The following is a 10,820-nucleotide window of genomic DNA, read 5'->3' on the forward strand; positions in this document are numbered from 1 at the left end:
GATCCCAGACCCAAAAAAGCCCTTGACTTCTATAGGGCCCTGCCGTATCCATTCGACTAAAAAATTGCCGATTTCTTTACTGAAAGTCGCACCTCACGGCTTTGTTAAGAGTAGCACACCACTACAAAGATCGCTCACACTTACGAGCACGATCCCAAACACGATCAAGGACATTACAAAATGCTTATCCCCAAGGAAAGAGATGACCGTCAAGCACGAGTGCTTGGGGGCTCGAAAGAAAATATATTTCAAAAGAGAGTATGCAAAGTTAAAACAATATTCCCATGCTACGTTGTACGAAGTCCCGTGTTTGGATAAACTCAAAAGATAAAACCGGATTACGACCTCAAGAGTTGATACTTATACATAGTCCCCTAATAAAGGACCCAGGTAGTGGCAAAATTGAGCCGTAAAGACCAGCTCAAAACCATGAAGAAGATGACCACAAGACAATGGTCCGTCTAAACACGTTGTTTTAAACACCTACTTTTGTCCCCATTCCCGAAAGGGAAGGTTCGATGATGAGAACATAAATCTCCACTTTGCAACGCATCTCCTATAAAATAACGAATCTCAATCACCCTTTTCATTTCACCCGAAACCTGCTATTTATAGAAACCTGCTATTTATTGAAACCTGCTAAAAATAGTAACTGCCGTAATGGGTAGTTGTTAAAAGTGGCAAGTCATAAAAGATAGAAACCTGTCAGAATTAGGTGTTGCACTCCAACATAAATCCTAAATGAGATAGAAATTAGAAGAGGAATCCTATTCCCAATATGATTCGAAAATAAGAGTTACGTATTAATTAAAATCCTAACGAGCCCAGAGTTCGTAACGGGCCCAGACGCATTCCGTCATAAAGTTAATACGCACTAAAAGACTCGAATAAGTCTCAAACACTCTGGATTCTAAGAGTCCAAATCTGACTAAGAAAACAGCCCAGACCCTATTTTCAACGCCCAGCTCTGGGCGCCGAATTCTTCGGCGCCCAACCCTGGGCGCTGAAATTACTTCGGACGTGTTCTTTCCTAATTCTTCGTGGATTAGAGCTCTAAAATTCTATCTTTCCACGAACTCTTTTCTATAAATATAGCCCCAAATTCGACGTCAAACACACAATTCATTATTCTGAGTATTGACTCCAACCCCTAAGCCTAAGCCTCACGCTGTGAAATTGATCACGCGTTCTGTCGCAATCAATCCAAAAATCGAACAGAACGTATCCTATCCCGTAATTTGAGATTCGTTAAATAAAAGGAGAAATAGCAAAGTCAAAGTGGTTAGTTTTCTGAGAACCGTGACGCACCTCTCAAGGGTGCGTCGTAATGTGTCCCTTCGCATGATTTAATTGCTTTCCTCGCCCTTTTATAAACTGTTAAACTAATTAAATCTGATTGTTCTATCACGCCTAATAAAAATAATATTTTGGGAAATTGGATTATCATGCTAGGTCCCTTAAAACAATCTAAATCAGATAATCGCGACCGATCTAGTATTGTATGTTGCATATTGTTAAAATCGACTCAGATTAGTTTAATAGTTAACGCATACCCCTTCAATTATTTATGTTGAGCTAGTAAGGATATCCTGCCTCAGGAGTTATCGACGAGCGAGTACTCCTCTCGGTAGTTACAGTCCCCCGAACCCTCAATCTCTACCCTGCGGGTGTACCTTGAGAGATCCCCACACCAGGGATCACAAGGGAACCTATGGCCGTCGTGGTCAAACATAATTGCACTCCCTTTATGTCACGATAACCTGGTTTTGTCAGTTTTTCTCATTGTCGTTAAAAACTGAATGGCGACTCCTATATTACTAGTCAATTGGGTGTAAACTCACAGGAAATCCAATTACACTTGATTTGACAAAAAGAACGTCACACCCACAAGGGACGAGGTCACGCATTAGCCTCGTGCTTTTTCGACCCCCTCACGGTGGCGACTCCACTTGGGATAGTGAAGGAAATACTCGTGCTCGTAGGTAATCAAAATAGCCGAAGGGTGAAACGATCCTACCCCGCGTTTATTTCCCCATCAAGTTGGGACGACCTGAAAATCAGCATATTAATGTGAACGGGCAGAACCGCATAACGAATCTTGGCTCCCTTAGGGAGTTAGGACTAAGGATACCCATCGCCAACCGGGGGGTGCATACGCTTCGAATGTTGTCCACTTGGCACTTTCTCTAGTAGTACACCCGTCCCAAACCCAATCGCTCGCCCACTAGGTCCCTCTCATTGGTGCATGCCTACATCGTAATTGGCCTCTTGGGCGAAATTCGTCTGTTGAAGGCACTACCTCGACCGGGGCATGTGTTGGATCTGCGATAGAAGCGGTACCAAGCCGGCGGAAATACTACCCATAGAAGCCTATCATAAAATACATGACATATTATTATCTTGCCTCATGATGTAATGCTAGTTATGTGTAGCGAAACACGTGATTGTGTGTGACAAATAATGCTAGAAAACCAACGAACTTAAAAATTGCCCAAACATTCATAAACCAATTGGACAAAGAGTTATACCAAAATACGTGTTCCGCAAACCCGAACGATCGCCACAAAAATAAGCGACGCTCAGGATGGCCCGTAACGAATCCCACAAAACGCAGTAACGCGCAAAGGACGTTATTAGGCAAGCACGCAAAATCAAAGTCGCATAAATACGTAAACAGAAAACGAGCACCAGCCAGGGACGCATTTTCAACGCCCCTGGCTGGGAGCCAATATTTCTAACGCCCTTCGCTGGGCGCTGAAGTTGCTGCCTGGCCTTTTGGTCAGGCACAGCAGCCTCGGTGCCCGCGCATAAAGAAAATACGTAGCAAAAAAAAAGACTTTTCGTGAAAATTGCTGCGAGGGCGTATGAAAAGGCACTCGATTCTAAAGGCGACTTAATAAAAAACTCTTTGTGTCGTTGTTAGGCCTCCTATAACGAGAATGTTCGGCACCAAAACTGAGCATGCTAATTAAATGACCTTGAATGTCACATGGGCAAAGTATTCAAAAAATAATGTTCAAATAGAGTTTTCAAGGAAAAATAATGTTCGAATAAGAAATAAATAAATCCGAGTCTAGACGAGGCTATGCCAAAGTACATTCTAAATCCTAAGTCTTAGTTGTCTTATCCATAGAATCGGTCCTAATGCTTGGTGTCGTTCTGCAAGTTAAAAGGTTAAACCATATTGAGTCTCCCTTCCTAACATTTAAATCAATAAGCACCCATATGTAATTGTCATCCCTTGCTAAGAATCTACGGCCTCAATACTCTCTCTCACCAATAAAAAGAATATATTATAGTATTTGCAAAGTGGAAACAGTCACATTCTGAAAATCATTCCTCCATAGTCGCACAACCCCCAAAGTGAACCTAAGGTGTCAATACCATTGGCAAAAAATTAATGGCCTCAAGGCTTATGATCACATTGGGTCACGACTATCATAGTCCTCTCGAGCCACTCGCCTTTTGAAGTATTCCTAAGTACGGACTAAAAGATTTTCCATGAATGCAACATGACAAACCATGAAAATACCCAAATCGGCATGCCATAAGGCTACCATTGGGGTAAAGCAATACACACTAAGAGAGAAGCCACACTAATGATTCTAGTCTTGCAAAAAAAAAATTTTGATCTCCCCAATTAACTAACTTGCCAACATTAAGCAAAATGGAGCATGACAAATGAACACCCAAGGGTTAAAAGCTAAAGTGTCAACCAACGAAAGTTATGGTCCAATTAGCCTAAGTCTTAGAGTCGCTTGGTCAAGTGTTATAGGCTTACGCCACGTCATTATTTTGAGTCTAGGCCACCTCCTTGTATTCATACACGGGTTATAATCAGAAAGATTAATAAAAGTTTGAGTCTAAATCACAACTTCCAGTTAAATCCGAGAAACTAGAATCTGAAAAAGAAGCAAAAAATTATTTTCGATGTAATTCTTTCGTTAAATTTCAATAAGGTAAAAACAACATTTTGAATCTACGCTATTTGCACATTTTAAGAAACGACTAAATACGCTTGCAAAGTAAGACAATTTAAAGGTCCACCCTAGGCCTACTAAAGCTAAAGGTCCACCCTAGGCCTACTAAAGTTAAAGGTCCACTATAGGCCTACCAAACGAGGCTCACTTAGTCTCGCCTCATGACTCAAAGACCACAACCATTTACCTTTTAGCCCAAATAAAAAAAAATTGAAGGATTTATGTTGGGGAGAAATCCCAAGCAAAATGAAAAAATAGAAAGAGAAAAGGGAGAGCGAAAAGAGCGAGCCATGAAATACTTAGCCCGTACCTCCCAAAGTGCGAAATTTACACAAGTAAAGCAAAGGAAAATAATTGAGTCAACCAATCCAAATCATGCCACAAAAACTACATAAAGTTCTACGATGTCTACCCCTTCCAATCCTTATGTTCTTAGACGCCTTCACTCTGGGGGCCCTGTTCAGCTCATTTAACCCATCCATGTTCTCATTGCCATAACCCAAGAAACCATTACCTCGACTCTTGTTCTTGTTGTCCACTGCAAACCACGTACGGCCGTTGACACGTGCGTCATACCCATTATTACACCACCGTTAGCATAATGAGCATATAACTTGTTTGGATACATCCAGTTGATATACCCTTGAGCCGTCCCCATGCTACTCATTGGCCTTGGTTGATGTAAGCTCATGACCCTAACTTGAGGCTGCAAATTGTGAGTCCTAGCAGATGTAATCCTCATGCCTGACTAATACTTATACAAATTATCCTATCTTATCCGACCCGTCTTTCAAGCCATCTTGAGTCACGAATAAAAAAAAACAAATAATAAATAATAATAATAAAAAACTTTGCAAAGCGCACAAAAGAGGAAAAGAAGCATTTAGCGCACCAAAAAAGATCCGCCCAGAAGTCATTTTCAGCGCCCAGAGCTGGGCGCCGAAATCTTTAGCGCCCTAGCCTGGGCGCTGAATCTCTCTGCTTGCTAAAATTTGTCCAGAAGTGCTCGTCATTTTATCCGCACATACACGAAACAATAACGAACACTTGGGGGGGTACAGCACGTATTCAGATATACGTACCACCAAAGAAATACATGAACTCAATCAAAAAAAAATATAAAACAAATTTTTGGCTTACGGCAAGGCAGCAGATTAAAATAATAATAAACTTCACTTATTCTACCGTTTCAAATAATATGTTTCCACCACAGAACATACTTATCGAATTCGGCATTCTAAGAAACCATTTTCTGGCTAAGAACTACGCAAGACCTGATTCCAAATTAAATCTATTTAAGGCGGATACGTAGGCAATCCATGATTCGGTCCAACCAATTTGCAAAAATGTTAGAGCCTATAGAATAACAAGAATAAGAAATAGAGTCCCCTATTGAAATTTAATTACTTGCAACCCAAGTCGAAAGAAAAATTTAAGTCAAAGGAAGAATCCAAGTCATCAAGATGCCAAAACGAGCATACATCGAAAAATAATAAGGGCACGGAGCACTCACACTCCTAGGCACTTAGCCAAGACTCAAAAGATCGCTTTGCCTCAATTGAATGGGGGCTAGCGCAATCGTCCATGACCTCTAAAGTACTCGACTTGACCCTCCCTAAAGCGAACTAACTCACTTAAAGACCTTCTTTCACCACTAGACATAGTCGTTCGCTTAAAGACCTTCTTTCACCACTAGACACAGTCATAATCGCAAACAAATAGTAAAGGCAGTAAGCTTGCAATAAAGAGGATTGTTCTACGGCGTCGCCCCATCGTTCCTTCGAACTCAGGGCACCCGTTCATAGTAATTCAAATGCTTGCGAATCCCCTTTGAAAAAAAAATCAGACATTGTTAATAGGACTTGGAACTTAACCAAGGCTCACCCTACTCAGACATATGACACGGGCATCTAAAATCGAAATCTGAAAAGCATCATTAACGGGAAGACATAACAGCAATTGGGGGCTGAAATTGAAATGAAAGAGCTAGGGAAAGAACTAAGTATACCTTGGCCTTTTGTGCAGACATACACCAAGTAAATCTAAGTCAATTTGAAAACGGTTTATATTCCCGCAATTCTGGAAAAAGATGGCCCTAAAAGCCTAAAGTATATGGCAAACGGGCACAAGTATATCTTGACGCCTGCACCCTGGCTTCCAGCAAATCCTTAGACAACATTCCAAAAATCGTAACAGTATTTTGATTCACTCATGTAATCCTGTACGAACCCTTCTATAAATCAACTTACTTAGGACACCTAGGATTGTACACAGTAGGAATCGGATTTCAAATAATTTTCAAAGACTTCTTCGAACATAATAAAGTGTCGTTGGTTTGAGCTAAAGTATGCGTTTATCTCGATGTTGCAAGTGAGTCAAAAAGATTTCTAAATATGATTACGGGTAAAGAAGAGCACCTAGATTTTGGTCAAGGCACACTTCAACATGTGACTACCTTGACCATGGCAATGTCGCACAATACGACATTTACAAGAGAAGTAGCAAATCACTACTCGAACGTACCTCGCACTAAACGAGTCTGGTTCAAACTATTCATGATCCATGTCACCATGAATGCATTAAAACGTATGCCAAGCATTATAGCACCAAGCCAATCCCATAGCTACAGTTGGAGGCTTGAGAAAAACACTCTAAAAATGCTCGAAATGACGATTTTATCGCAAATTCTCGACACTAGTGCTATACATACATCATAGGGGCACAATCCTGAGGTTTAATTGTGTAAAACGAACCTTAGAATGGCCACAACCCCTCCCAAATTCTAAGCGCTACTTAGAATATATAAAGTCACCCCACTAACAAGGGTAACTGAAAATCGCGAGTCACCAAAACTCCGATCAAACTACTGCACATAACGCTCGCCCTACAAGCGCCCGTTACACAGTCTACGCCGTTCCAAAGCAAAAGCGAAAGAAAAATCAAGGATAAACAAAAAAAAGGAACATCTATGAATCCTCGCATCGAACGAAGTAATAAGCCGTGCACACCCACGCAGAAGGTGCTACACTTGTTCGAGGACCTGAACGAGGCGTGATGAAGTACTCCAATGCAAAAAATAAATAATGATATCCCAACACCTGGAGGAATGTTCTAAGACACGCCGTTAGGCCACACAAGCTTACGTCGCACCATGAGTTCAACAATCCCACGGTACAAGTCTAAGAAAAAAAGAGTAAGGCATATTGCACTAGTACGGGCACGACCAAGAGCATGTGTAAAAGAGGCAAAGACTACTTATAACCCAAATTCAAAATGCAAGCCACACGACTTCTACATTAAGGATTAAAGGTTGCAAAACATTACCTACCACGGAAGGGATAGCTCGCACCTACACGAGCGGAACCCCAAGGCATCTTTCTCGAAAGAACCTACAAAAATCGTACGCCAAAAGGAAGCATCCCAACATGCATACTTGGGGGCTCCAAGCTACGAAACAACCATAGCAAAATAAAAAAAATCTCGAAACAAATGTTTGAACAATCGAAAGGGCACGATGTTTGAGCCCACTTCATGAATGGGCCTGAACCCTACCAAAGCTTCTAAGCAAACTATTCAAAATCAGTCATTGCTCAAAAAAAAAATGATTCAAGCAAACTGATTAATGGACCGCACGCAACGACCATTCTATGAACGCTCGTTCGCACATATAGACTCACGAAAGTATCGAACATTCACGAACGCGTTCAAAAGGAAAAATATACAACAACAAGAGCGGTCAAAGTCTTACGTCTCAAGGTATGCTCCTCGGGCCATATAGACTCGCCTAACTATTGCAATAACTTTACGCCTTAAGTGCAACAGTTCCTTAAAATAATCGCCCCAAAGCGACAAGCACCGTAGTCCACCAATCGGCTACGGCTTCTCGAGAAAATCATCACGTTCTAAAAATAAAGAAAAACAAAAGAGAAGAGAATACATAGAATTTCCAAGTGAAATAAACGAATGAACAAGAGGCCAACTGTGTCATCAAAAGACCAGCCCAAACAACATTTTCAAACGCCCCACCTGGGCGTGAGTTATTTCTAACGCCCAGGCCTAGGCGCCGAAAATGAACCCAGGCCCAAAAAACAGCTTTGACTTTTATAGGGCCCTGCCATATCCATTCGACTTGAAAATTGCCGATTTCTTTACTGAAAGTCGCACCTCACGGCTTTGTTAAGAGTAGCACACCACTACAAGGGTCGCTCGCACTTACGAGCACAATCCCAAACACGATCAAGGACATTAAAGAATGCGTATCCCCAAGGAACCTCTTTGACAAAAAATGACCGTCAAGCACGAGTGCTTGGGGGCTCGAAGGAAAATATATATTATGCAAAGTTAAAACAATATTCCCAGACTACGCTGTACGAAGTCCCATGTTTGGATGTCTCAAAAAATAAAACCGGTTTACGACCTCAAGACAAAGGTCGCCGTTGATACTTATACATAGTCCCCTAATTAAGGACCCAAGTAGTGGCAAAATTGAGCCGTAAAGACTAGCTCAAAACCATGAAAGATGATGACCACGAGACAATGGTCCGTCTAAGCACAGTTGTCAACCCACATTCAGGTTGCAACTAAATCCGAGCATCCCTCGAAAGAAAATAAAATTCTTCAAAAATAAAAACAGGCTCGCCATCTTCAGCCGGCGGGGTCTGCGTCACTAACCGCGCAGGTCCTCAGTTTTCGAAAATGAAACCTTCAAAAACACAAAACAGGCTCGCCATCTTCAGCCGGCGGAGTCTACGTCACAAACCGCGTAGGTCCTTATTTAAAAAAAAAAAAAATACAAACAAACTTCAAAACAGATTCGTCCACTTCTTTCGGACGGGGCGTTCACCCTTAGCGGACAGGCTCGCCATCTTTAGCCGGCGGGGTCTGCGCCACTAAACGCGCAGGTCCTTAGTCGCTGCAGCGATAACTTTTTTTGGTTTTCCGTTTTTCCAAAAAAAAACGATATGAGTAGTTTTCCTTTTTTCCAAAAATTAAAGGATTGGTTTTCCATTTTTCCAAAGAAAGCGATGTGAGTGGTTTTCCCTTTTTTCAAAAATTAAAGGATTCGTTTTCCGTTTTTTCCCAAAAAAAGCAATGTGAGTAGTTTTTCTTTTTTCAAAAAAATTAAAGGATTGGTTTTCCGTTTTTCCAGAAAAGAACGATGTGCTGGATTTTCCTTCGTTTTACGTCCCATAAAAACAAGGGGGTTTTCTCGTTTAGCTAACCCTGAAAATGAGAACCTTTAAAAATATTTTTACCTCGTCATTGGGCTTGGCCAGGCCCAATTACACTTTATCGCTTTGATTTCGAAAACATCTGTAGCTACTCCCAATGACAAAGTGAAGGAGTTTCTACGCATCTTTAGATACTTCCAATGACAAAGTGAGGGAGTTTCTATACTATCCGTTGATAAATTCCAATGACACGTGAGGGATATGTCGACACTTCAAGTGATGACCCTTAAGTCAAATGTTATCACTCGGGGGCTCGTGAGACCCTCGCAAAACAGATCACCATGGCTTGTATGACGCACTCCGTCTAATACTTTGACCATCGTCTTACTCCAAGACTCAGTCAAAGTGGGGGCTAACTGTAGACACCTACTTTTGTCCCCATTCCCGAAAGGGAAGGTTCGATGATGAGAACATAAATCTCCACTTGGCAACGCATCTCCTATAAAATAACGAATCTCAATCACCCTTTTTATTTCACCCGAAACCTGCTATTTATAGAAACTTGCTATTTATGGAAACCTGCTAAAAATAGTAACTGCCGTAATGGGTAGTTGTTAAAAGTGGCAAGTCATAAAAAATAGAAACCTGTCAGAATTAGGTGTTGCACTCTAACATAAATCCTAAATGAGATAGAAATTACAAGAGGAATCCTATTCCCAATATGATTCGAAAATAAGAGTTACGTATTAATTAAAATCCTAATGGGCCCAGGCGCATTCTGTCTTAAAGTTAATACGCACTAAAAGACTCGAATAAGTCTCAAACACTCCGGATTCTAAGAGTCCAAATCTGACAAAGAAAACGGCCCAAACCTTATTTTCAACGCCCGGCTCTGGGCGCCGAAATCTTCGGCGCCCAGCCCTGGGCGCTGAAATTACCTGGGACGTGTTCTTTCCTAATTCTTCGTGGATTAGAGCTCTAAAATTCTATCTTTCCACGAACTCTTTTCTATAAATATAGCCCCAAATTCGACGTGAAACACACAATTCATTATTCTGAGTATTGACTCCAACCCCTAAGCCTAAGCCTCACGTTGCGAAATCGATCACGCGTTCTGTCGCAATCGATCCAAAAATCGAACAGAACGTATCCTGTCCCGTAATTTGAGATTCGTTAAATAAAAGGAGAAATTGCAAAGTCAAAGTGGTTAGTTTTCTGAGAACCGTGACGCACCTCTCAAGGGTGCGTCGTAATGTGTCCCTTCGCATGATTTAATTGCTTTCCTCGCCCTTTTATAAACTGTTAAGCTAATTAAATCTGATTGTTCTATCACGCCTAATAAAGATAATATCTTGGGAAATTGAACTATCATGCTAGGTCCCTTAAATCAATCTAAACAAGATAATCATGATCGATCTGGTATTATGTGTTGCATATTGTTAAAATCAATTCAGATTAGTTTAATAGTTAACGCATGTCCTTCAATTATTTATGCTGAGCTAGTAAGGATATCCTACCTCTGGAGTTATCGACGAACGAGTACTCCTCTCGGTAGTTACATTCCCCCGAACCCTCAATCTCTACCTTGCGGGTGTCGTTGAGAGATCCCCACACCAGGGATCACAAGGGAACCTATGGCCATCGTGGTCAAACATAATTGCACTCCCTT

Source organism: Spinacia oleracea, chromosome 4 (assembly GCF_020520425.1).
Source record: "Spinacia oleracea cultivar Varoflay chromosome 4, BTI_SOV_V1, whole genome shotgun sequence".
Taxonomy (NCBI): domain Eukaryota; kingdom Viridiplantae; phylum Streptophyta; class Magnoliopsida; order Caryophyllales; family Amaranthaceae; genus Spinacia; species Spinacia oleracea.